This window comes from Rhea pennata, chromosome 1 (genome assembly GCF_028389875.1).
Source record: "Rhea pennata isolate bPtePen1 chromosome 1, bPtePen1.pri, whole genome shotgun sequence".
NCBI classification, from domain to species: Eukaryota; Metazoa; Chordata; class Aves; order Rheiformes; family Rheidae; genus Rhea; species Rhea pennata.
The window spans coordinates 205,106,145-205,134,121 of NC_084663.1; the positions used below are offsets into that span (position 1 = coordinate 205,106,145).

General features: G+C 40.7%; 1 long non-coding RNA gene across 4 annotated transcripts; it reads left to right on the top strand.

Annotated features, from left to right (window-relative positions):
• Positions 1-27,957, top strand: LOC134141591 (uncharacterized). Of its 4 annotated transcripts, none has more exons than XR_009958658.1 (5): positions 1-204; positions 4,655-4,747; positions 7,571-7,663; positions 8,788-8,864; positions 27,824-27,957. It is a non-coding gene; the product is annotated as an uncharacterized LOC134141591 (long non-coding RNA). The 4 variants fall into 4 exon arrangements; XR_009958664.1 differs by having other exon boundaries at positions 7,571-7,657; XR_009958663.1 differs by lacking the exon at positions 7,571-7,663.
• Positions 27,958-27,977: the final 20 nt, after the last annotated feature.

A 27,977-nucleotide genomic window follows, 5' to 3' on the forward strand; every position in this document is an offset into this window, starting at 1 on the left:
CTGGCGCGGCGCGGCTGGGGAGGGAGGGAGCGGCGGGTGCTGCCACGTCCTCTGCGCCGCGCGGCGAGGGAAGGCAGCCCGCCCGCCTGCAGCCCCGCGTGCGGCGGCGCCCGGCTCCGGGAAGTTGCAGGCGGCCGCGGAGCTCGGACCCTTCCCCTCGCCCAGCCGCCGCCCGCCCCTTCCCGCGGGGGAGCACAACTCCGGGTAAGGACGCGCGGCGGCCCGGACCCGCCGTCCCGGGGGCGGCGGCGCCGCGCTGCCCCGCGAGGAGCCGTTGGCCGCCGCGGGGGGCGGCGGGCTCGGCTCGGCTCCCGGGCGGGCCAACTTCCTGCCGACTTTGCCGGCGCGGAGCCGCCGCGCTCCGTCCCGCGGCTCGGAGGCGAAGCGCCGGGCGCGGAGGGGCCGGGCCGGGGCGGCGGCCGCGGGCCCCTCGGCCGGTCGGCGCCGTTAAAATCCGAAAGTTTTAAAAACAGGCGCGCGGGGGCCGCAGCGCGCGCGGCGGCGGCGGCGGCGAACCGGCTGTCAACGGTGGGGCGCGCGCGGCGGCCCGCGGCGGGCTGACGGCTGCCGCGCGGCGTAACGGTCCGCGGCGGGCTAACGGTCGCCGGCCCCTGCCCCTCAGGGGCGGCGCGGGCCGCGGCTCGCCCTGCGCGGAAGCTCCGCGGAGCGCGCGGCCGGCGCAGCCCTTCCGCGGCGCTTCGCGGCGGGGCAGCGCTGGGTCTGCGCGCTCGGCGCTGCCTCCGCACCGGCGGAGGAGGGCCGAGGCGCGGGCTGCGGAGGGCCGGCTGGCTCCTGCCGGGGAAACAGAGCGCCTTCGGCCCGCTCCTGTTGAGTTTGAACCGCAGCCTTTGGGAAATACTGCTAAGAGATTAATTAGGGAAAAATATCTTTAAAATAGTTGCAACTTCAAGTATTTGTCTTTCTTATCTATTTATTTATTTATGTTAATTTCAGTTCTTCATTCTCTGGTGCAGTTAGTTGTGTTTGGGAAAGAAATTGAGCTGGGTGTTTAAGCAGTGTATTAAAAAAAATCTGAAGAAAGCATTAAAAGGTGATCTGGGAGAAAAAAGACAATCCATTCTGAATGTGATAATAATAATAAAAATGTGGCTTTGTTTATTTCCTAACGTGCTGCATTAATTTATTCTTGATTTATCCCTAAAGTGTGCTGTACTGAGTTTAATGTACAGCTTCGTTGTTGGTTACCTTTAAAAAAAAAAGACTTAGTTTTTATTATGTTTCTAACTGGTTATGGTTTAAACCTTCTTACAAGGGAGCACAGAAAATAAATGTTCCCATTTTGCTGAGATTTCCTGAACCTCCCTAAATTTCTATGAGCTTTCTTTAGGTGAGTGTGATACCCTACGGGACTGGGAGCTTTCGGTGTTCTCATGTTTTCTTTCAGTTTTGAGAACTCAATTGTCAGTTACCTGTAGTTTTGCTAAAAAATTTCTCAATTCAATGAAATAAAAATTTAGGAGGAATTCTGTGATGCTGTATTAAAAAAAAGTGAAATGAGTTTATTTCTCATTAATACGCTTTTAAAAACTTACTACTTCTCTCCTAAGTGCCTTTGAGTGGCAACTTTTAGTGACTTATTTATAATATATCGATTTCTTAGACTAAAAAAAAAGAATAAAGCGGATTTTAGACTGTTCTCAAACTTTGGAGTTGTTAGAGATGTCATTCACCTCTGTCAGGTAAATGAGCTGTTGGTTATTACAGCAGTCTTGGTAGTAATTTTCCTCTTGGCTTGTAGGAAGTGTAAAGGGGCTGCAGAAAGAGTGTGGCCAGCCCAGGTGGAAATAGAGAGAGATGAGCTGTTGCGGAGCTGGGCGTCTCTACAGAGGCTACCGGCGTGGGTGGTGGAAGCCCTGTTTCTGGGGAATCCTTAGCAGATAGAGCACTGTTTCGGTGCCAGATCAATGTTCATGGACTGATGGGACTGATTTGTTTCAGACATAGGATATTTAACAGTGGCTGCATACCCCCATCTCCTTCTGTCTTTAAATGCCACCAGAGCTTTGAGGCCATCCCAGAGTGCAGGATGGGGTGGTGATTGCTCAGAATTGTTTACCCTGAATCACACTTTGCTAGGTGACCGCTAGCATGTTGCTGCTTGTTTGGAGGTGTGCAGAGTAACACCTGAGACAGTAGACTGATTATTTCCCCATTGCTGACTGCTGTATCAGTCTGCTAACAAAATAGCCTGCTTTTTAAAATCTATCATTGTTTTTTGTATGTTAAATAGCTAGTGAAATGCTTTTGCATATTGATAAGATATACATGCTGATTAGGTGATGTGAGCTGGCTCATGGGAGGGTAGATAGAACATGCAATAATTAATTTGGATATGATACATAATGTACAATATAATGCAGTTTCCATGTTCACTTTTGTTTTAAACTTTCCTACTCCATCAGCTTTCTCCATTGCCTATTTCTTCAAAGACTGACAGATAGTAGGGCTTGGGCAGAAGGGCTCCACATGCTGTTAAGCTGAAAAGGGAAGAGTTTCTCCATGGAGAGTCACAGAGACCTACCCTGGTTCAGTAGGTAGCAGTGCTTTCGTGGGACTATACTCGTATACTCGGGGAGGGAGATACTGATCTTTTGCAGTGGTGTCAGTTTGGAAAAACTAAGCACAAGTTTGCAGAATGGTCTTTGAGGTATGTTTAACCATAAAAATGATTTGTCTGATCTAGAGGGCCTTTTCATTCTTACATTTGCCCAGATCTCTCCACTGAATTGGTTTGGTTTGGTTGTATTGTTAGAGCTGTGTCCCAGCTATTCCCAAAGAAATCTGAGGTCCCTGAGAATGCATCTGGCATTTCTTCGCTCAAATTCTTTTGTCCATGTGCTCCAGAACTAAATGATCTCTCTGTCTCCCTCCTTATCTTTGCATACTGCACTGCAAGATGTATCCATAATATCCAATAGCAATTTGCATTGCATACAAATATGACTTCTCTTTTTTTGACATTTGGCTAATGCTGGTAGTGCTGTCATGCTTGGAGAAGTGTCAGACAGAGAGATCCTGGCTGTTGTCTTCTCTGGGCTCTTGAGATCTCCTGAGATTGATTGCTGTACAGGGCCAGCAGGACTGCTCTTTAAGACCGCAAGTTCTTTAACTGTGTGGCATTATTTTCACCAGGTAAGAAATTCTGAGGAGTTTCTGTGATTGTGGCATTTGGTGTTGCTCCATCATCATCATTATTTTTACCACGTCACCTTTCCATTAATTGTCCAGTAAAGCTGGGAAGTTACCTTCCTATCTGCCCATATGGGGAAGAGTTGTGATGACAGATGTGGGCTCAGTGAGGATTTGCTGAGCTCTTAATCCTGTTGTGGCTAACAAGCTGTGGTAATGTAGAAGGGCATCTCTTTCGGTATATAAAGGTCTTAACTACTTGCCTTAGGGGGGTGTGCTGTTACAATGCTGTAATTGTATTAGCAGTAGTGGTAGGACATGAGATAGAGGATGTAAACTTCTGCAACCATACAGGCTACTCTGTCCTTCATCCCACCTCCTTTTTGAGATTTTTACCTATTAAGTCAAACCCTAAAATAAATGTTGTGGGCAATAGAGGAAGCAAGCTCTGTATACTGGTTGTGGCAAACAGCCAGAGATCAGATGTTTATATATACACCTATATCTTGAGAGGATGAGAATGTGTGATGATATTCTCTTTGTTGTCTCTTGCTCTACCACTGATTTACTCTCAGTATTTTTTCTTTTCCTTCTCCATCTTACTTCATCTGATTTGTTGTATACTGTTTTCAGTTGCTCTCTGTCACTTTTTCATCTTTTAAAAATGTGAGTTACGTGTTTTTAGATGTCACTGTGACTAGAAGTTTCTGACCACTTTTTCTTTAGAAATCCTGGAGAACCTTTCCAAGAATAGAGCATGCCCCAGTTAAATTTTTTTGTATTAATGTTCTTAAAGTATACTATGCATAATTGACAGAGGTCTCTGTCTAATCCATCAGTATTTTGGTCAAAACCTAATCTGAGTAAATACTCTGAACTCTTCAATTTCATATGTGTACAAAAGATGGCTTTCCACCTTACATAATTATTGTATGCTATTTAAGCAGCTATTGCATTAAAGATGGTGGCTACATTCTGGGCATCAAAGGAGTTACTTACTGCGTGTAGTTTGCTGCTGAGATTCTTTGGGGCTGAAAAGTTTTGAACAAAGTAAGTGATTACCTTCCTCTTTCCAAATATGTAATGCTAAATGCATTTGCAAAATAGTGACCTTAATTCCATGATAACCAGGTAGCCTTGGTGGACATTTGTAAGACTGAAAACCAGAATCAGCTATGTAGATGGCAGACAAAGGGTAAGTGATTTGTGCCACTCACCTGCAGTACGTGGGTTGCTTCATTCTTGGGTTTCTCCTGAGCAGAGGCTGCCAACAGTGCCAAATACTTGTATTTTTTTTTGCTTTGTATCAAGGAGTAACTGTAATACATGCAAGGAAAAGTGGCTTCTGTGACCTGGTGCATTCCTTGTCTAATTGGCTTATAATAATTGGATGCAACAGGAGGGATACTTAGTGAAAGTGTCAGTCTTGAGGAATTATTTTATTTTATTTTTACTTTTTTTTCTTTAAACAGGTGATAACGATAATGCTGGGCTTTTCTCACAGTCTATTACAGGTGCTTGTGGACTTCCTGAGGTGAGAGGACCTTAGAGAAAGAGTCTGAATAAATATGGAGTGAGTCAGTTCTGGCCCGTTCAGGTGGGTATTGACTTTCTAGATTATGGCAGAAGGCTAAAAAACAAACCTATGAGGATTTTGTCATTTGGCCAGATGTGCAATAGAAGGAATGCTGAAACTCGTTATCAGACTCATCAGCATCTATTAGTCAGGCTAGACTGTGAACTTGTGCCTGGTGCATTAAACCTTTGTGCCACCTAGCCTCTTACCTGCTCCCTTTCACCATCTTTATTTTATTTTCTGTGTGGATTGCACATCTCTTTTGCAAGACTTCTTCTAATGATCCTTTTATTTGCATTCTAATTGTGTAGTGTTTTTTTTTTCCTTTTTACCCCTAGCTGTTCTTTGTCTCTTTTCCTAGTTTTTAAGTTGTGCCATTAGACTTTTTCTCCTTTTGTACCCTCCCAACCACATTGTTTACATTTGTACTTCCTTTACTTTCATCTTCTTATATTTTCCCCTTTTAACTCTTATCCTCAGAGGAGCTACTTTCAGTTTCGGAGACCAGCCCTTTCTTATTGATTGCCAGCTGCTTTTACTGAAATTAATTTGCATTCTCTGCTCTTATTGTGCTAGACAGAGGAGTGATTTTGAGTAAAGCTCTTTCCCCAAAGGCTTTGCTCAGAAATTGTCTCTGTATTTCACAAAAAATGTGGAAAATAGAGCAGCGTCAGTGCAAAAGCTGCTTCTGCCTAAACCATGTGTGTCTTGTCCTGGGGAGCCCAGAACTGGACACAGTGCTCGAGATGAGGCCTCAGCAGGGCTGAGGAGAGGGGCAGGACCACCTCCCTCGAGCTGCTGGCAACAATCTTCCTAAAGCACCCCAGGAGACCATTGGCCTTCTTGGCCACGAGGGCACGTTGCTGGCTCATGGTCTACCTGTCATCCACCAGCACTCCCAGGTCTTTCTCTGCAGAGCTGCTTTCCAGCAGGTCAGCCCCCAGCTTGTACTGGTGCCTAGGGTTATTTTTCCCTAGGTGCAGGACTCTGCACTTGCAAACCCAATCCATTTTGCCTGGGACTGTTTACTACCTAAGCATTTTCATTTACAAACACTTGCTGGCTGTGATTTTTGGCCATAGGCAGTTCTCAAAAAATCTGTTAAGAGTGCAAATATACACTAGGGTCAAAGAGCTGTGACTCTACTTTGTTAAACTTGAGGGGGAAAAAAAAAGCAAAGCAATTATTTTTGCAGGGGGCCTTTAATGCTGTAGGTACTAGCTGCATTCAGATAGGCTCTTTGCTAAGGCTCTTTAGTAAGGCTCTTTGAGCCTAATATTGACGAGAATAAAAAGCTTGAGTTTAGCTTATCTTAATTTGGGGGTTTGTACATACTAGAAGTATGGGTAATCATGCTTTGGATGTATTAGATCTCCAGTATATATCCATTAAGACAAAACCATCTTGTTCTCAGACTGCTTTATCTTTAGAAGTTGGTGTGATTAGTTTTTCACCATTTGTCAATTTGTTTGAAGTTTGGACCAAGAGTTCACCACCAGGCTTGAAGAGGAGATGTGCTATATAAACTCACTATTAAAGCTCACTTGAATTCTTTGCATCTTATAGCTTATTTGCTAGCATGGCTGACTAACAGTAGTTAAATGACAGTAACGTCTGTATGTAGTGTCTTTGCATTATGAAAGATCTTGTGCTTGATTTGACACCCAGGTAAAAGGGTGACAAAGACAAGAAAATGTTCAGATTAATCTGCAGGGTACAGCTTTTAATTATAAAAGCGCACCTTGAAACGTTGCTCGGGTACATAGCTTTCACCATACATCTAAGTTTGAAGATCCCAGACCCTTTCATTGGACCTTACTGAGTGAAAAAGGAGACTATCACAAGACTTGCTTGTTCTGGTGTTCAGAAGACTTGGCCTGCTAGTTAAATACTTACTATTGTACACCAGCCCCTGGCAATACTGACTGCCAGACTTGGTGCTGCTAGTCTACTGGTCAGGTTTTCAAGTGGTGCCAGGATCATATATGGCTCTGATCCTGCAGGTACACTCCCCAAAACGTGCAGGTACACTTCACCTGCAGAATTGCTTGTCTGTTTTTGCAAACTAAACTCTGCTTAGAAACCAGTTCACCTGCTGTCACAGTGCAGGCTACTTTGGAGTAAGAGAGCTTACTGTTAAATCGTAGGACAATTTAGCACAGAAAGTGAAGGATAAACGTCTCTCTTAAATGACTTGAGGGGTTTAGCTGACAGTGCTGCATTGCATCATTATTTTCCTGCATCAGAAAAACTCCTGTTTACCGAGTTGCCATTATCTGAAGGCATGGCTTGTAATTATAGTTGTGTAACCTATCAAACGTGTTAGGAAGCTGAGAGGCTTGGAGTTATTTGTGCTGAAGGGCTTTGTTGTAGAGGAAGAAGTGCGCATAAACTTCTACTTGCCTAAATATTTGAGTCTGATACCATTAATCAAAAAAAAAAAAAAAAAAAGCCTGGATGCTGGTTATTGCTGCTGAATTGGGATTACTTCAGCCTGCAGACCAAGCCTATAGCCAGTTTTCCTTCATTGTTTAAGTCTTTCCCCCAGTGGTAAGAGAAACATATAACAGGATAGAGAACAGTGTCTGTAAAGATAAGATTTGCCCTCCAATTCGATTGCCTAAACTGCTTTTAACAGCCTCTTACATTTCAAAAAGTTCTTGCTAGCTTGCTTGGCAGCTTGCTTTCTGTTACTAATTTATTTGGCATGTTAACTTACTGTAAAATAATCTAGCTCTAACAAACACGTTTTTGCATTTTTAAATGACATTATAAATTGGAGGAAAAGTGAGGGAAAAATTTGCATGTAACCATTTTACTGTTATCCATATTTTATACCCACAGCACGGCCTTCCAGAGTGGGAGAATCCAGAGGCAAGATCTTTCTACTCTGTGTCCAAACTGAACAAAACACAAACACCAACAGCAGAAGTAGGAGTGAGAATCTGTTTGACTTTTCAAGTCCTTGCCTCTCTTAATAACATGATAGATTATTTAAAAATAAATTTAATAGTAAAGAAAGTTAAGAAATCTAGTGTGTGCTTAAGGGGGAGCAAGAGGAGTTGGGCAAAAGTCCAAAGAAAACAGTAGGAATATGTCTTCCTGACAGATTCAGTAACAAGCAGAAACTCATGTTGGTATCATGGTCGGTGTGTATTAACACTGAGCTTCTCCTGGGCTAATTATGCCCCTTCTAACACAGCTAGGGTGTATCTGTGCAATGCCTCACAGACTGACCTACGCCTCTGCCCACATGCTCGAATGATTACATAGGCATTGAACTTTGTCTGCAAGCCTTCTAGCTTTCTTTCAGTGCTGCACTCAGTTTAAAATGCGGCACTGAGAGACTGGCCTTTTTAGTTTAGGCGCAGCACCACTTTCAACTGCAGCTTTTGAACTGGAGCTAGTTTGCATCTGTGCTGTTGTGGATGTGAGGGAGAAGCTCGGGCCTGCCTGTGGTTTACCGTCCAGATGCGCCCCATTGCTGGCTTGGGTCATTCAGCCTGTGTACAGCTAGCTCAGATATTTGCTCATGCCACTTTTGCATGTACTGAATAGGTGCCTGAAATGCCCGGTTGCCTGTGGGAGGTCAGTCTCAGCTGTGCTTTGTGACTTTAACTCCAGTGCCTGGGCACTTGATGCTTAAATTTTTACTATCCATATGTGTTTTCTTGACAAAGATGGGTTATGCAGGGTCTCTCTTACAGCAGTGAAAAGAATCCACTGGCACCTGAAGCTTTTCTACTGAATACCCTTCCTTGCCCTTTTTAAACGCTCTGTGCTTTTACATGCACATGATCCTGCATATTTTACATATTCTATGTTGTTGAATTAAATGAAAATTTGGTGTGCTGGAGAAAAGTGGGCAGTGGTGATAAACTCACATTCCCTACATGACTTTCTCTTTCTACCCTGTTCTGGCCAGTCCTGAAGGAGAAATTTAGTATGAAAAAATGTCTTCTCCTGCACAAGAGAACAGGAGAGGAAGAATTAAGGGGAAGAGCTGGAATGTGCAGAGTCTGAGGAATTAATGTCAATATTTTCTGATCCTTTCTTATAAGGAAAGAAGTGACACTGGAGGATCAAATCTTGCCCAGGCTAGGGAAGCTAAGAAGCCCAGACAGCATCTGAGAGCTAGGTAAGGCTCTGCAAGCAGTGATTATTAGACTACAGAAGCGGTCAGAACTGTGTTTAGTGTTCAGAAACACAGTTTAGGAAGCAGTCAACAGAATATGCTTCCCAAGGGTTGAAAAGATTTTCAGGTAGTGATTCTTGTTTATTAATAAACTTAAAATGTCTTTAATAATCCCCATATAAGGAAATTGAAAAATATTTTAAAGCTTAACCTAATTGTAATTAAAAAAGAGGCCTTGCAGCAAGATATTTCACACTGCATGCTTGCTGAACCACATATACTAGCTGGATAAATGACAGAAAACTATGATATTAGTTGTTGGTGTTTTCTTCTTTTTTTGTGAAATGATTGAGTATGAATTTTTCTCTGAACATTTTAATTCTGTGAATGTTTTCATTCACTGAGTGACGGATACGATGATGCATTATTAAAAGTTAAATAGATCATAATGTCTTCTGTGGTTGTATGCATTTTCTATAGGAATTACAATAAATACTGCAGATCTTTAGAAAAGTAGAAAAAGGTTATAATTGTTTCTCAAAATAAATACTGTTCCTGAAATTTTATTTCAAGTTATTGGCAGGAGAGTGAAAATGCAAGGAAGGGAAATATGGTGTTTCCTTTGGAGCATGCCTTTCCCAAATACGTTTTTAAAGGTTGATAATTTGTTTCCTGCCTAGGAAACCAAGGAGTCAAAGAGAGAAGATGATTATGGGCACGTCTGCTCCTTCAGTGCTGTGGTGTTTCTATGACTTCCATCTCCTACCCAGTTATGAGCTCTGCAGGAAGGGCATGTGAAACTTGTGTTGAAAGCCTTAAGGTTTCCTTTTTCTGTGACCAAGCTGGTTTCTGACTAGACCAGTTAACTTTCACTATTGGGGCATCTGTCCTTATTTTCCATTGCCCTGGAAACTTTGTGGTCTCCACTGTTTTGAGCAGCCTGGCTGTTAGTGGTGGTGTCTCTCTAGGCTTGTGGTACCTGCGGTGCAGCAGCATCAGCTGTATGCTGCTCCCTTTGAATTCTGCTGTCAGTAATGTGACTAAAGCTTTGCTGTTGCAGATTCTAGGGAGCCCTGAATATGAACATATCAATTATGGGTCAACACAAAAGCATCTGTCATTGAAACTAGGCATCGTTTATTTGGCATCAGCATAGCAAAGATTTGGCTGACAGCCAGAGTAAAATATTCCAGCAGAAACTGCTGAAATAGGAGCAGGAGCCATCTCTGAAGTAATTCTCTGAAATTCAGATGCTCTAACGTTATCTTTTAATAAATTCTTAAGACACTAGGGACCTCAGCAAAAAGCCTTTCAGGTTCCATATTCTTGTTTAGCTGTATTTCTCTTGCATGTTCAGTTATTTTTCATTCTTTTTCTCCAAAGACAAAGGTTCTGGAAAGTATATATCCTATGATTTAATATTCTTTTTTTTTACTTACATATTCCAAAATTTGTTTACATAAAAATGCAAAATGAATGCAATTAGTGATGGCTGCTTTGGGGAAACTTTGCTTAACTTTAAAGGAGGTAAGGCTTTCAAAAGGAGGGAGTAAGAAATTGTTTTATTTGTCCTAAAAGACAAGCAGTTGTTTCTGTCCCCCCTCTCCCCCCTTTACTGACTGATGCTAGTCTCTGTAGTTTTCCTCACTTTTGCTTAGACCTTATCTAAGTAAGCTTCATGTTCCCAGAGATGTAAGTAGGTCAAAATGGTAGGTTCAGAAAGTTAGGGAAGTCCGTAAGATACTCCATTTTTCACTGACCTGTCATGGTTCAGGCAGGACTTCACAGTACCTGTGTGAAATTAGATACTGAGATCACTTTCCCTTTAAGGATGTTATAATTGTTATAGTTGCAGGAGGTAAAGAAGGAACTCGTGTGTTTAATGGTATAGCTTATAACAGCCAGCTAATCAGTTCTGATGTAAATATTTTTTTAAAAGGAAAACAGGAAAATCAGAGTGGGAAAGGAGAAAATACGTCAGAAAGCTTTGATGGTAGATATAGCACATGCAACTGTTTGTCATCTCTCTTAACTGAGTAAGCTTCAAACTCTATCCCTTCATCAAATTAGAGATGTCCACTTATGTGCTAAAAAACCTTCTTTCTAGGAAAGTGTTAAGAACAGAGATAAAGCTAGTTGGGAGAAAATACACATTGGATTTTCAGTGCTGGAAGAAAGGCTTGTAGAATAAAGATGAGTTTTTTTTTTCTTTCTTTTTTTTTTTCCCTTGAGGTTTGAAGTCCTGTGAAGTACAGTTTCTCTCGGAGGGGAGAGAACAATGAAAGGAAGAGAGGTCTGTCGTATTCCCTGCATTTCAAATACATTTGTTTCTGTTTGGGTAGAAATGAACTAGGATATTTGGGTTAACTCTTAACTTCATACTCTCAAAAGAAATCACAATTTCTTTGTGATTCTAGAGATAGGTAATGAAACCTCTTTAGGAAAATAAATATTACCTTTATCTAAGCTCAAAATTTATTCAAGAGGTTAGCTTTGCTGTCCTGGCACAGCTTGAATTTAATGATTAGCCTCTTTATAACTGTTCATGTTCCAGACTTACCATCCAGTATATAAACATAAGCTGAGATGATAACAGAATGCTGTAGTAGAACGGTACACACTATTTGGGAAAAATATCTTTCTAAATCCTTTATGCAGTATGCATCACCCTTACTGAAAGTGAGAGAAGTCTGTTAAGAAATCTGATTAGCTGTGTGCTCTCCAGTTCGGTTAAAATCTCTGTCTGGTGTGGTAATCAGTGATATCTAGCTGGTACTTTATCTAGTAATAGCATGCTCTCATTTTAGAGAGGTGCTCTCTCTAACAGTTAAGGCAAGCATGTGTATTCATTGCAGCTGCATACAAAGTTGACCATTGAAAAGTGATGCTCCACAGTAAATATAAAAATCCTCTTTTGTTTTGGACCTGACAGTGTCTTGTTGTGTTGTCATCCTTTTGTTCAGCAGGTTTCCTTGTGACATCTTCTAAATGTGTCATCTAAGCAGTAGTATAGAAGGTGAGGGAGAGTGTTTTGTGTGAAAGCAACCCTGAGAAGTGCAGTGTTAAGTCCAAGGTTCAAAGCAGTGTGTTGTCAAGCACTGGACAGTGTGCTTGCTCCAACAGTAATGATCTCTATAATTTTCTGTAGTTACTTCTCAAAATCCCCTCTTTTTTTTTTTAAGTACTAAAACAATTTCAAAAGCAGCTTTAGTTAATTTAAGTAGTAGTAGAGTCTGCATTATATTTTCCTGTTAAAATAGAAAATATGAGGAAGCCAAGCCTGATATTTTCTATTTTAACTTATGCTATTTTAGCCTATGCCAGTGGTCTTTGCTGTACATGTCTCCATAAAGCTCAGGTCTGCAGACTGTTCCATGTAAGTCGGTGCTTGTGTCCAGAGAGATCTTGCTGAAACCTGTGGAATACTGTAGTAGCAACTGGGACAAGCTGTCATATTGAAACTGAACTCTTTTTACTTCCTTTTCTCTTCAGTTCTTCCCACATGTACGTAGTCCTGTATCTTTTGAAAAGGTATTCTGTTGGTAGTTGTTAAATCCCATCAGTATGTGTCCATCTCCCCTCCCCTAGAAGGAGATGGATTTAGATTGCAGGTGCCCTACTTGTGTGTTTTTATTTTTTTTCTTCCTAGTGTTTACACTTTTGACTCTTGAGCTCCATCAAGAACTTGGCTGATGCTTTCTAGCTTATTTTGTATTTTATGGTAAGTTTGCTGTTCTGAAATATATTAATATTGTGGCACTTTAGTATAGAAGTTTGTGAATTGGCGTGTAACTAGCATCTCTAGTTGTTTGAAACTCTCCAGTGTGCTGTCTAGGAAGATGAGAATGTACCATATGTAGAGGACTGTGTGAGAATAGGGAAGGGGAAGTAGGTAAAGGCTTTCCTTTTCCCCTCTTCCCCTTCTCAAAAATGTGTCTGTAGTTCTCGCTTCTGCAGTAGGTTAATTCTTGCAGAAAATCCCTCCTCTGTTAGACAGAGGATTCAACAGCGGTTGGTAGATCTGTGTTATAGGAGAATCTCCTGATGTCTCTGGCTCCTTGTAGAAAATTGATGGTTCTGGGAGTTCTGCTAGAGATGAAGCATATTGTCTGCACCTTGCTTCCAAATACCCATAATGAGCTTGCTGGTTTTCTTGGGTTTGGCAACCCGATGCTCAAAAAGAGTGTACATATGTTACATTTTTCTTTATTTAGTCTCTTTTCTCTCTTAGGAACTGTAAAGTGTATTTTTAAAGTACTCTTAAAATAAAAATTGGGGTCTCTGAATTCACTTCTGGCTCTGTAGCTCTTGTATTGAGGAGCAGCCTGTTTGAAGTGGTGTTTGCAAAACCACTTCAGTACATTTTGATCTATCAAGTCAGTACAGGAACCTCACATAAACCAGTGTTCATTCACTTAACTCCAGGAGAACTTTTAATATTTCTATAAAAAGCTTTCAGTGAAATTGTCTCACCCTTAAGAGAAAGGGTGACTTTTCCCTATTGACTTCTGTGTGAGAAAGACTGCAAGGGCTTTCAGTAGCTCTGTGTCTGAGACCGGCATCAACAGGAAAACGAGGGTCGTCTTTAATTTGGTATTTCATTTTGTGAAATTGCCTACTCTGAGAGAAGTAAAACATTTACATGTATATTAACCGGTGTTTGCCAGCTCTTGGAATAAAGCCAGTTCTCTCAGGGCCAAACAAACACTCTGAGTGGATGAGTAATAATCTGCTACTGTCACTTATAATTTATAGATGGGTAGACAAAGGAACGTTTGCCATTTTAAGTTACCTTATTTGCTTGAAAGCCTAAAATTCACTATTAGCTATCAGTTTGGAATTGTGGAATATGGGCAGCATGTCTGCTTGTAGCTGATTTATTGAACATAGCTGTTGCAAAAGTTTGGAACATCCCTAAATGATAAAGAGTAGGTATGGAAGACTATGAGAACACATGAAGGATACAGAAGCTTCGGGATAGTAATTTAAAAGTTGCAGCAAGAGGCAGAAGAGATGTACGGACTCTCCTTTTTAAGCATGACCTACAATGTTAATGTGTCAGCTTTATTTTTTGAGGTACGTTCATTATAATGACCAAGGAAATCCTGGAAATCTATATTCTTACCCCTTTTATGTTGGGGAAAAAAAAATAAAAATCTGCTTTTCCAAGATAATAGATATATGGAGTTTTTGTTCATATGTAAGTAAGAAAAGGAGAGTGTTGATGCTGAATCCTCCTTTACAAAGATGTGTCTCATGTTTCCTGAGCCATTTCATTTGCATACTTTTTCAACAAAAGAGTTTTGAAAACTTCAGGCATTTATAAGTGTGCTTTTCTCCTGGAGTTAGGATTGAGATAATTAAAAACAGCAACAACGTATTTTTTGTTGAAAGGTACTTGTTTTCAGTCAGTGCATAAAATCTTGTATGTTCAAAGCCCTGCAGAGATGCAAATAGCACAACAATCCTCTGGAGTTGGAGTTTAAGCCCTTAAGGGTCACTGTTAAGATTAAACTCTCCTCAGCATGCCCTGTGAAGTTTTCTGTAAGATCCCTTGGCAGGTTGTAGTGGAGTGTGGTGTAGCAAACCTGAATATGTAGATAGGAGATGGATGAGAAATACAAGCCTTGCTTATCAGCCACTAAGAGTAACAAAGTCCAGAGACAAGAATGATAATTGATGTCCATCTTCTCCACTGGATTGACTCTTCCATCTAGGTTTTATTTTATTTCTGTACAGCTTCTCCTTCTGTGCTTTATTTTCTCTTTTCCTTCTGTTTCTTTTCTCCTCTTTACTCAGACTCAGATGCAAAAGTATCCTACTTTTGCTCTCTTGGCTTCATTGTCTTGCTCATCTACTTGCTCTGCCTAACGTTTTTTTCCCTGGATTAGACTTCCTGTCTGTGGTCTTGGTAAATGAAACAAGAGAAAGAGCAGTTGATGTTAATATTCTGGATACCAGTATGTCTACAGCCCTGAATTTTGGAGTGCATCTGTAAATACTGTGTAAGCTTTAGAAGATGGATTCACTTGTGTCTCCTAAAGAGCTAATGCCTTAGCTCCTTTGCAAGATCAGACTTAAGGTAGCTTTGGAGCCCTGGCTGTCATTTGGTGTTCAGAGGCACTTTAGTGACAAGATTAAAAACTAATAAATCCATGCTTTGAGGAAGGTCAAACAGCACGTGAGCAAAACCCCATGACTTCTGGCCCCTTTACCAGTTTAAAGGATAGGCACCTTTAAGCACCTCTCCTCTGCACACAGATGGTTCCCAGACTGTGCCTAGGCCTTAATGCTGACTTTACCTAACACTATTTTAGGTTCTGGGTACAGCTTGACACGATTGGATTGTTGAGTGCCTACAGTTGCCTTAAAGGTAGGGTTCAGCTGAATCCTACAGAAGACAATACCAAGTGTAGCTGGTTCACTTCAGTTTTGTAAAGTGAATGTACGGTGAAACAAAATGAGTAGCGTTTTTAAGAGCTGAAAAGTAGGATCTTAAATGAAATTGCAGAAAGGTTTGGAGGCATGTTTCTTGAAATTGCTGTAAAATATGAAATGATTAAGATTAATCTGAATTAATCTCTAAGTAAGAAAGATATCTGCTTAGATCTCAGCAGCAGGTGTTTGCAGTGTTATAAATAGAAAGCAATATGAATTGAGGTGCTTATTAAATTTGCCTTTATGATGCTTTGAAGGATTGCAGTGGAACAGAAACAAGAAAAATTACTGTGAGCTCTGGCTTAGATGGCTGACTTAAATAGCTGTGTTGCCAGAGAACAAAACATAAACCAAGATTAAAATATATTCAGAAAAACTGGTAGACTTGTTCAAAAAAGGTTGTCTAACATCAATCTGTTACTAGCATGGGGAGGTGGGCTGAGAGTTTGAGGCACATGGTTGAACAGAGAAGGGCTTAATTTTTTTGGATAATTTTAATATAGTGTTGAATTTTAATGTATTTTCCAGGAGAATGCACTGTAACCCTTTCTAGCACTTCTGTTTCTCAAATTTTTCCTTGTCAGCTAGGGGAAAGAGAAGCTAACTCTTTAGGAAACATGAATGTTTGGGAGATAGACTTTTTCAGATTTTTTTGCTATCTTTTGGGGTGAGGATTTGGTGAGGATTTTGTGTGTCCTTCAATGTTCTCTGAAATTGCTGAAGCACAGTAGGGTCTCCTTAGAGAGGTGGCTGAGCAGAGTAGCTCACGAATTGGCTAGTAAACCAGATCAGAGCAGCAGGCTCAGCTGGTCTAGAGACCATGAAACAAAATCTGCAATGTTTTTTTTTTTTTTTTTTTTTGCCTGTAATGAGATACTCAAACTGATTTAATTTGGCAGGGAGCATGTGAGGAAATAGTAGTGTGGGAAAAGCTGACTGCTTTTGGGAACAGTGAATTGCCCTGTGAGATCCTAGATCCTACTTTTTAACATAGCAAAACATAAGCATGCTTACTGGTAAAGCTTAGGTCTGCTATGGCACTGCTCTTGTACCTTTCTTGTCATAATTAACTCTGTCTTGGAAAATGCGTGCCTAAGCACAGCTTCCCTAGAAACAGTGAAAGCATCTACATCAGAGTTGGAAATAACACGTACGTACACATACACACACAGAGAGCAGTTGAACTCATCATCACAGAGAGCATGAAGAGGAAAAAAGGGAAAGCATGGTGGTAACAGGACATCTGAGGTCCGTTCCCAGATCTCCTTGAGACTGCATGTGTGTATGGGCTTAGACAGGCTGAAATGGCTTGCATACATACCAAACACCTAATACATTTAACTTGTGGTTAGGTTTTCAGTTTTCACATGCTTGTGAGTTGCATGAAAAAGATGACTACAGCTGTGCACGAACATGAGTATCTTTGGAAAAGTTTGGATCTAGTCAGTAGGGAATTCAGTGAGGAGAATGAAGCTGGTATCTTGCTGTATCAGCATACTGAGATTAATGCCTGATTATGTATCATTCGCAACTTTCTCAGAGCATTGTGAATATAGTGGATTACCTTTTTTTTTTTTTTTTTTTTTTGAAAAAAAAGCCTTCTAGCTGGAAAGTCTATATGGGAATAATTGAGAAGGGAGAATATGAATGCTGTTACATCAGGGAATATAATGTTTTGATCTTGATGAGTGCTTTTAAAAAAAGGTCATTTGGGTTTCCTGGTTTTGAATTGTGGTGTTTAATCAATAATTGTTTACTGAACATTGTAGAGGAACTTCAGTAAGACATTATTCTTTACCTACCCATGCTTGTTTGGAATGGATGAATGCATTACCCACACAAGACTGCAGCATTTGCTTTTGTTTCTGAGTTTTGAGCTGATGGAAAGTCCTGACAGTGAGACTGTAAATAGGAGTACATAAATAGGTGGTGCAAGAGCCATTGTTGCAGAACTGATTAGGCAAAATTGAGCTTGTGTTTAGAGAGTAGTTTTGTGGGGAAACTCCCTTTGGTTAGACCGTGCAAAACTTTTTGTCCCTGTAATTTTATTAGGCCTTAATTAAACTCTATGCATTTAAATTAATTTACATTAATGTCACAGTATCTTATTATTAGTGTCAATTGACAGACACTAACAAGGATTTAATCGGCCTAATTCAGCTGTATGTAATTATGTGTCTTCTCCTTAATAATTGGAAGCAGAGTCTATCAATCATGGCAGGGGAGTCTGGCGCTTTGTTATAGCGTGGAATTGTTTAGAGAAATGTAATAAGACTTCAGGTTTAAGCTGGGAAGTAGAATGAATGAGATTTTAATGAGACCAGTGATAGGAAGAAAAAACTGTCCCCACCCATCCTGTGTTGCAAGTTTCAGTTCTTATCTTCTCTTTCTCCAAAAAGATGTCCTGATTGAGTTACTGTAACATTGCTACTTGAGAGCATTTCTGTAATTTGAACGGAGTTAGGGGAGGGCACAGATTTGTGGGTGTTAGAGTTCTAGGCTGAGCATCTCCTACATCAATAACTTGATTACCCAGATCAAGTGAGCCTGTGGAAGGCGACACAGGTGAGAATGAAACCTGCAAAGCCACTCCATTGGACATGCTCAAAAATACTTGTTCCCACAGAAAAACAAGTCCCTTTTCCTGGGACAGTAGATGGACATTGAAAAAATTTCCTCTATCTGAGTTCATCCACTTCAGCAATTCTGCTTGGGTTGATTTCTGGGTGATTTTTGTCATAAATTGTACTTTGTTCTCCAGTGTTACTCAGTCCTCTCCTGGCATGTGTGCAAGCAGGGAAAGACAAGCATGATGATAGCAGTCTTTCCTCAGCCTCCTACTGAAAAACCATCTGTGCCAAGAAAAGCTTGAAAAAACAGAACTTCAAACAAGCTCTGAAGGAGAGAGTTTGAGATCAGAACCCCTTGTCCAATAAGCTCTGGCATCACATCCAGTTTGCTTTAAATCTGTAAATAACTTCAAGATACTTCATAAAAAATAAAACCTTAAAGTCCAGCATTACTGCCTTGCTGACCATCTTCCCCTTCAGGACTGTCCCAGGAAGGTACCAGGAGCCCACATAAACATCTGTCTTGCTGTCTCCTGTTGCAGACAGTTCTGTAACTTGAGCCAGGACAGGACCCCTTTTGTTGTTTTTTTTGCTTATTGAAGAAACTATTTGACAGATAATTTTGGTCCAGCATACACAGATTGTTATGTGGTCAAAAAGTACAGAAGTGTTGTTTTTAGATGTTGCCCTTGCATCTTGGGAGTTTCTTCAGCTTTTCAGTTGGCAAATCTCCATCCGTGTACTACCCCATCTTGCCACCAACGCTAACCACCCATCCACACCCACTCTCTTCTCTGGCCTGTCTGTTGTTTAGATTTAACAAGCTGTTCTTGCTGCGGACATGTTTTTTTGCCTGCCAACTTTTAGCCTGGACTGAATTTTCAAAGCCAAAGTTTTAATCACAATAGAATTACAATGAAAAGCAGTGATAGTCCCTCAGCTCTCTTGTATGCATTACAAAATTGTAACATCAGGCCTTGGACTTGTTGGCGAGCTGCCTGGGTTATGTCTTAGGGATGTTTTTCAAACATGCTTACAATGATGCTGTTTCAGAGAGTGGTTTTATTGGGAAACCAGTAGTTTGAACTGGAAAGGTAACAATCAGACCCCACACTGGATAGATAAAAGAAAATGTGTATTTCCCATCTGGGTGGTCATCAGTTCAGGAGATGAGCACTGCTACCCTCTGGTGATGGTTTGGTTTGTGATATGAGTTAGTAGTGACAATCTGCTTCTCAACCTGACACAGCTATATTGGAAAACAGAAATATTACTTTCACACTTGATTCTTACTGCTGCTCATTGTCAGAGAGACCAAATAGTTGGAGTTAATCTGGAAAAACTGCATGTGTATTTTAAGTATCAGTGACTATTTATGTATTTAGTGTGTCTATTTAGAAACAAACTGAATTTCTGTAACTACAAAGGGAAGATAAATACTCTATATCCAAATGAATCTTGTCAGGAACAGCTGAAAAAATTTTTTTTTTAAGAAAACAGCTGAGCAAACGTGTTATCCACTCATATGCTGTTTGTTACATTTATATACAAGATCATTTGTAGCTGTATACATGGAGAGTGAAAAGATTTTGTTTTACAGCCTCCCCTAGGAATTGAATACATGCAGTGAAATAAATTGCTTGTTTTTCTCATGTTTTCAGTAAGTACTAGTCTCATTTCAAAAGTTGTCTTGATACTGATTCTTTATCTACAAAGAAGAATATTGTTAATTTGCCCACCCATTCATTGAGCAAAAGATTGTCTTTTTTTTTTTTTTTTTTCTTTTTTTCTTTATTGCGTTCTGTTTGGATTCTTTTTCCAGAGTTCTGATCAAATAGGATCACGCTATAACACTGTCTTTGCCGAAAACAGTGTCACCTAGTCTCTACTTAATGATGCCTTCCCAGATGAAGTAGTCCCATGGCTTTTTGTTTCCAATACTGATTTTTTCACTCTATCCAAGTCCTCAGAATTGTGAAAATTGTATCAAAATAGCTCTCTTTCTGTTGACGTCCTTGTTCTCTCTGACTTTCTGGCAGAATTCAATGATTGCTTTCATTTTCAAAATGCTATGAATAGTTTGGAGCCTCTCAAAGCTGTATTTACAGTAAATGTGATGTTGTGGTAATGATGGGTCAATTCTGATTTAGGTCTGTAATTTGACAAAAAAAATTCACTGTAAGACAGTGTTAAACTGACTTTAAACAATATCTTAATAGTTCCATATTGTTATGTATGTAATTAAAAGCTCTTACTCTTGAAAAGAGGGTGTTTTGATTTGTTAATCATAATTCTTTGATAGAATGAAATAGACTGAGGTAAATTTTTATGCTATTACAAATTACACTCATGCTGTAATGTGAAAATCCATTTTCCACAGAGCAGAAAATTCTCTTATGTTTTTCTTCATTTTTAGCACTCTGAAATCGCTTGCCAGATAATGTCACAGAAACATGAAGGTCTCAAATTTAGCATTAACAAGCATTATCTTCTGTTATGCCTCAGTTCTACTATGTAACTTCTGTTTTGCGGAAATGAGCTGGGTGACCCAAAGCACAGACTTGATGGTGCAGAAGTGAACCTTATTTGTGGTGCTGTGTGTTACTTTGTATAACTCTCCCCAAAGACTCCTTGCTTACTTAGGGTGAACTTGTTCCATTAGGAGCAAATTAAAGATTTCTTCATTAAGTACTTAATAATTGTTTCCATGTGTCTGTGGTCATATGAATCGGGCTGTGTTTCAGTACCGAAAGGTGCTCTCCTACAGATGGAATATTCCCTTCATCCTGGGGCTGCCTTTTGTTGCTGAAGGTGGGTTGGCCCAGGAGGTCTGCTTTGCAGGGAGAGAAGAAGAATGTGACTGGGATTAAAGTGCTTTTTGCTAATCTCCTGGGCAGGCTCACTCTTTAGGGTTCAACTGTCTTAGTCAAATTGGCAAATCTCTGCTCTATCTGTCTCTGTCACCCACACAAGTGATTATACAAACCGTTTTGCTCTGCTGGAGCCTGTCAAATAAAGTTTTTTTAGACTGTATCATTTTACATTTAGTGTTTAAAACTTGATTTAATAGTTGTGCTTGAAAATGGTTGGAAATATTGCTGGACAGTCACTACATATTAGATAAAAATGTTATAATCAGGCTTTATAGAAAGCCCCTTCCTCACAGCCAGATTTGCAAAGGTATTGGGTGCCCAATGTCCTTTCCAGCGTTTGTGAGCAGCTCTGGCTTCCGACTCCACTACAGTTGGGTGTCTAATTGCTTGAGGAACTGTGTAAATCCTGCAGGGCACCCACCTAGCATCTATCTGAAGGGTTGAAGGTGTCCTTCAGAAAAGGTGCAAGGATCACCATTTTTCTCTCGTCTACCTGTGAAAACTGAAACACAAGAAAAACAGCTCGCTGAGAGTTGGATCCTTGCCAAGGCTTATGGAAAGGCTGAGTGAGGAACTGAGGTGTCTGGAGGTCCTGGCCAAAGCTCCACACCAGGGCTCAGATATTACCCTTCATAAATCTGCCCCAAGCTCCTACCAAAATACACCTGGCTTTTTGATACTCTCATTTAGCTGTATCTCTAAGCTGTCTGAATCACATTAGAAATTGGTGACCTTGCTGATGCTGCTGCAGCAATGGCCAGACTGTAGAGCTGTACCAAAGAAAACTCCACCTTCAAAATGTGGTATTTCACCTTGAGGTGCTGTGCTCTGTGGTGTAATCTAAAGCAGGTCTTGTTCTTTCATTACGTAGTTACACAAACACTAGGGACTACTTTCTGTGCAGTTCAGTTATTTTTTAAAAAATTGCTTGGCTGTAAAGTGTGTTTCAAAGGTGGGAAACAAAGTGACGTGTAAGCAGCAGGTACCTCCTGGCAGGTTAATTGTGGGTTGCAGCTAGGAGAACAGTATTACTTGAGCCGACTTGTTGGCACCCAGTTCCCGAAGCTGACTGGGGTCAGCATGTCAAGTTCTCCTCTGCTGCGTCAGGCACTGCTGGCTCCGCACAGGGGCAGCTGGCTAAGCTGCAGCGAAGCTGAAGTTATATGTGGTAAAAAGAGGATTAAAGCCTTGTGAGTAGGAGAGCAAGCTGCTAACCACAGCTGCCACTCCTCGCTGCGGAGACGCCACACGTGCTCTGCTGGGAACATAAAACAGCAGCGTGCTCTGCATTGTGGCCTCTGCCTTTGGGAGCGTTGCAGTGGAAATCACTTTTCTTTATTCCTGATGGAAGGCATCATCCTTAACCTGAGGCTAGACACAGGTTTTGTCTCTGTGCTGTGCTGAGTGGTAACTAACCAACTAACCGTTACTGCTAACCAAACTTCCCGCTAGTCCTCTGGGTCTCTGCCACCTCCTCCATCTCCTGGGTTCTCTTTTTGTTCCAGCCTCCTTCCAGCAGCAGCCCTGGCTGTGGTACTCTAGAGTAATATAAGCTTAGGAAAGCCCATTAGTTTAAGCTTTTTTCCTTGACTGACTTGTGATATTGGTGTGTCTCAGTGTTTGAGAACTACTGGTTTTAGGGGGCTTTTTAAACACTAATATAATCTAAGGAATATTTGCTTATGTATCTTGTGGCCTTTTTCCCTACTTTTAGCAACCAGTTTGAACACAGTGTGTCTGCTTCTCTGCTTTTTTTTTTTATTATTAATGTCTCAATGTCATACTTGGCCCTGGGGAAAATGTAAACGATAAAAATTAATTCTTGCTGGATTGCTCGTTTGAATTTCAAGATATTTTGCTGTTTCAGAAATGTTGCAGTGACAGTAGCAGGATCAGAAGGCCAGGTTAATCCAAATTGGCTTGCAAACACTTATAATTTGGATTTGGAGGAAAGTTATTCAGCTTAACATGGCTAATACATTCATGGTGTAAAGTTGGTGATAATAAGTTCTTCAGATGTCTAGACATGTGATTACACTAAGTGTGGATAAACTAAATCTTCTGTGCATGTGTGGCATGCGGAAGGAGATCCAGAAACCAGAGTACTTAGCGGGTATTAATGCAGCTGGAGTCAGTACTGCGCTTTCTGTCTTGCAGAAATAGTCACGTATAGTATGAAGAACTTCTAATTGCAGATTACTAATGATCAGGGTTAATTGCCCCCTCCAAAACAAACAAACAAACAAAACAAAACAGATTACCATAAATTCTGGTTGGAATGTTTTTGGTGTGTTTTGAAGGTGACTAGTCCCAGTAAATTTCACTATAATATTTTGGTACAAAATTATCCTTGGTTAACTGTATTTTGACTTGCTTTAAGGTGTTAAGAAATGCTTCAGCATTGATGTAATTAACTAAGTAAGTAACTAAGTCTGTTAATCTGTGCTGTTAGGTTTTGAGGGTGGCTCTGCAAAACAGCTCCGGTAACTTAAAGCAGCAATTTAGAATAATAAGTGTTTTGTATATTAGAAGCAGTTTGGATAATGGGCAGGGAGGAATGGAATTGCGCTAGCTAAACTTTAAGCCAAGACACTAAATTTTTGAATTCTTAATCTGTTGAAGAATTGTTAGGCTAGTCTTAAGCAGCTTGAACTTTTATGTTTTGTTCTTCTTGAGACCAAGCGTTTCAGTGAGTTTGTCAAGTTGCAGTAGTGCTGTGTCAGAGAGAAGAGGTGATTTCTGTGATTTGGATGTTTCAACCAACTATGCCAGGCAATGCTTCTTTTCTTGAGATTGCAATCAAGATAGTTTCTTTCTAGCCAGGAGATTTCCTGCATTTGAGGGACAGATGACTATAGTGAGCTTTAAAAAAAGATCTTCTTTCACCACTTCAATGTGATTTTATTATGAAAGTTTAAATTGTGAAATTCATGAAAGGAGAGTAAATAGGCTCTATTGACTGGCACAAGACTATTGTCAGACTCTTGTGGCCCAGGGATATTCCACTTTTGCAAGACTATCTTTATCCTTTCTATTGCTGTTTATATGGATGTCCCAATTGAGGCAGTTACTGATGCTTTGTGGTAAAAGCCTAGTTGAACTAGTTCGGTGTTCGCTTCTGACCTTGACAGATGCTTGGGCCGGGTAGCGCAGTCTGCGAGGCAAGCCCTCTCCTGTTTGGAGGAGACTAGAAATGGAAAGGAGACTCTTAGCTCCCATTTGAAATGAAAGGGTAAGCTTCTGATTATTTTTCTTGTGGAGAGCGATTAGGTGATCGTCACAGCTGGAGAGAGGTTTGTAAAAGATCAGAGTACTTGTGAGCCATCACTTTCTCATTGCCTTTCTGATAGGGAACTGCTCTGACATACTCGCAGCAGGCAGTAGTAGCCAGATTAATTACAGCCATCCTGGTGCTGTCTTCCTTGCTTCCTGTCTGCATCTGAGTTTGGCCTTACCATCGGGCAGGCAGGGTAATTATTGGCCAAAAGTGGAGGTAACTGAGTAACATGAGATAATTTGTTGTCTTGAGCCCCCATGCACGCTGCTGAAAACGAGACTGCTCCTCTTAACCCAGCTGCAGCACCAACTTGCCTGGCTAAAGCTACTTGGTCTTTCTGTATCTTCGCTTCCCTAGATGTTTCTTCACTTCCCTAGATGTAAGTGGTCATCTACCTTCCAGTGAGGTCAACAGGGGGAAGCTTGCAAGTGACTGGTAGGAGATGTCGAAGTGGAGAAGGGCAGCTCTGGCGCTGTGATTCCCCTTGCATAACATAGCCCATAGAACTGCTCTGTGTGTAACTGAGCACTGTGGTGTCCAAGTGAGAGCTCTGCTTCCATTTAAGCTGTTTTGAAGTGCTGCATACCAGCATTTGTATACCAGCATGTGCGGTGTGCTAGAGCGCTCGTGTTGGGAGGGATGTTGTCTCTTGTAGAGATTGTCTAATCCGTGGCAGTCATGTCCAGGCTCCGAGTGGCAGCAGGAGCCTGGCAGTGACTTGCAGAGATTCACTGCTTCTATTTTATGATTTAGTTTGGATGAATCCTAAGGTTCATCTGCTTAAAAATTATGGGCCAAACTTCTGTGCAAGTCCAGCTCTGCCAGTAGCAAAGCCAAGTAACCCAATCTATTAGAAGCCTGTTTGGAGGTTGATGCCAAATGCAAAACTTGAGAACATGAGCTTGTAATTCTAGTGCTGCTGATGTTTGTGGGAAGGCTTTCTGGTTTAGTTCTTCAGATAGCTAGTGTATGTAATTAACTTACATAATTTTGTTTCAGAACGAAATATTCATTTAAAAGAGACTTGAAAACAACTAATGTTTTCAGTGGCTGGGTAGCAAGTGATGTTACGTAGAACAAGGCATACATTTATTGTTTGAGAGATTGGTTTTGCAGCAGCTCCTGTTTGTTACTATGGTACATAGAAAATCCCAAGGACTTTTATTGTCCATCACTTCCTAGGTCTTCTGAGTAATCCAGATACAAAACCTGCTGACATACTTTAACAGTGGAGACAGAGAACAATATGAAGTTACTATAGCCTACACCACTGGTTTTCTAGTTACACCAAAGGACAAACATAACACTTTATTTTGTATAGCAGATTTTCTGGAGTTTAATAATAAAGCTTGTGACCAAAGCAGGAGCAGAACTGAAGTTGAAGAGGTAAAACAGAGATTACTTTTTTCCCCCTAGAGATTTAAGAGAGGAAGTTAGCAAAGGGATTGGAAAAAAAATGTAGCTTTCAGAAGGTAGAATACCAGAGACCTTCCCTGAGCCAGTAAGAGGGCTGAGGGTTTGCTGAGGGAAACATTTGTTGAAGTTTGGAAATAAAGTAGACCTGTTTGAATAAACAGACTGGAACCTGGTGTCATACGTAATTTCTGTAGCCAATTTCCACTTGCTTTCCCATCATGAATATCACTGGCCATGTCTGGTCTCCACAAAACCTGTTAAGTATTTAATTCTAATGCTGGAGCTTACATGAGGAATTGATTCTTTCTAAGATTTGAATTTTATCATCTCCTTGAGAATCATCCCGAACACCAGAATTCCAGGCCTGATAAAGCATAAACTGTTTGCCTCAATGTCCAGATTAAATTTGCAAAGTTTATGGTCAGAGAAAACAGCTGCTTGTCTGAAAGGTGTGTGCGCATGATACAGAATCAGTGAAACCAGCTGCGCACAGATATTCTGTCACACTTCTGGTTTTTGAGATTGTATCCAAGGACCATTTAAAGGTAGAAATACTGATGATTTGCTGTTGGTTTTAAGATACTGCAGGGTACCTTTGATAGTTTGGTTGTTCCTGTAATTACGAGTTGGTCAAGTTATTCCAGATTTTGCTGTAATAGATGAAACAGGGTTGGATGAGATTCACAATTCGAAGATTGTTGCTTTAGGAGAAAGGATGGGAAAAGTTTTGGTTACACGTGACTGTAGGGGGAGATTCTTGTTCTGTAAATGAGCATTTCAGCTTCTTTGTGCTTTTTTTGTCAAGATAACAAACAGGGCTGACTGAGATAGCCAACACCTAGAGAAAGCATCCCACTTTCAGTGAAAACCTCTTTTTAAAAAGAGGAGTCACAAAGCTACTAACATTGAGCAGAGATGAAACATCAAGAGGAGATCTTAAGTGGGGTGACTTGGGAGAGCTTTGCAGTTTTGCTTGCTGATGTATTCTTGCTCACCTAGGGCAGCACACTAAAATTATGCTTATATTCTATGATTTAAAAAGAGGAAAAGACAGACAGATAAGGTAATCAATTAGTTTCTTAGTATGTTTTATTCTGAGTATGCTAGGTTGACAGAATAATGTCCCTTCTTTTCAGTAGTTTCGCTGGGCTATTCAGTATGGTTTTGTCTCCAGATGTGTGTGCTTGCATTGTGATCATGAGTATTCTCCCATTCTCTTTGAAAAGCTTGCAAGAGGTCAGTTTGTGGCTAAGGAGTGAATTAGTTTAATTGACATAGTCATGAGATTAACACGTCCCTGAAAGACTTCCAGGATCGTCAGCAGCTGATTATTTTGGGTAGTAATCTTTCAATTCACTGAAATAAATAAAGACTGTATTTGTCACCCCCCCCCCCCCCCAATTTGTATTTCGATACATCTGGCCTGTATCCAGTTGTTGTGCACTTACAGAAATGGTGGGAGATGTGGAAGAGAGGAACATATTGAAAAAATTACCCTCCTCCCTGCACAGCTGTAGTAGGTATCTTAAAAACCCACAGACCCTCCACTTTTCTGCACACTTAGGTATGGAAGTAAAAGCGCCCACTAATGCTTCTGCTCTCCAGCTTTCATAATGTGCAGTGTTTTTGTTAATCTCACTTCATAGATACTTTGCTTTTAAAAATTAGTCTAGTAGGTGCTTCAGAGCAATCTGCTTATCAGCAACTGCTTGTCTTGAACAGTTATTTATAAGCAGGCTGGTTATCACTTGGGATGATCTTTTCCTTATAAAAATGACAGCTGTAATAAGAGTCACAGCACTCATTCATGTTATGATTTAGATATATTCAATGGCAGCAAAAACAGAATTATAATTTAAGCAGATCTTTCTTCACATTTTTTTTGCCTATTAGAATAGTTACACCCTTTATTCTGATGAATGTCTTGCATGGAAGATAAATGCATAATGCTTTTCATTGCATACCCTTCCTAGTTCTGTAGATCTGTGTGCAGCCATGGACCTCTGTTTGGGAGCCCACTGTTGTTATAAGAGGCAGCTATCTGGTGCTCTGTGTTGATGCAAGGCTAATTCATATTATTTTCATTAAGTGTTTAGCCCTGTTATCTTGTTTACCTTGAAGCACAAAATGTATGGTGCCGGGCTCTGCTTCTGGCTTAACACAATGCAAGTTCAGTGCTTTTGGTCAAATACATGCATCGTGATGAACTGCTCTAATTTTTCATGGGGAAAATGTGATTACTGAAGTGAACGAGTGCTCTGCGATTCAGTTTCATTGAAAGAACTGCACAGATATTGGTGCAAGTTTAGACAAAAGTTTTATCAAGTGAAGCTTGTAATAACTATGTTGATTTTGCTCAGAAGACTTGTTTTGTTTTTCCTCTTGCAGTTTCTTGCACGGCCAACTCTTTGAAGCCAACGGAATTTTTCAACCCCATCTTCTAGAAGACCCTGGCCTGTCTTCTGCAGCTCAACTCTTTGCACCCCGTTTTGGTGAACACAGAATCCCAGGAAGAGAATGAGGCAGCTAAAAGGAAAACCCA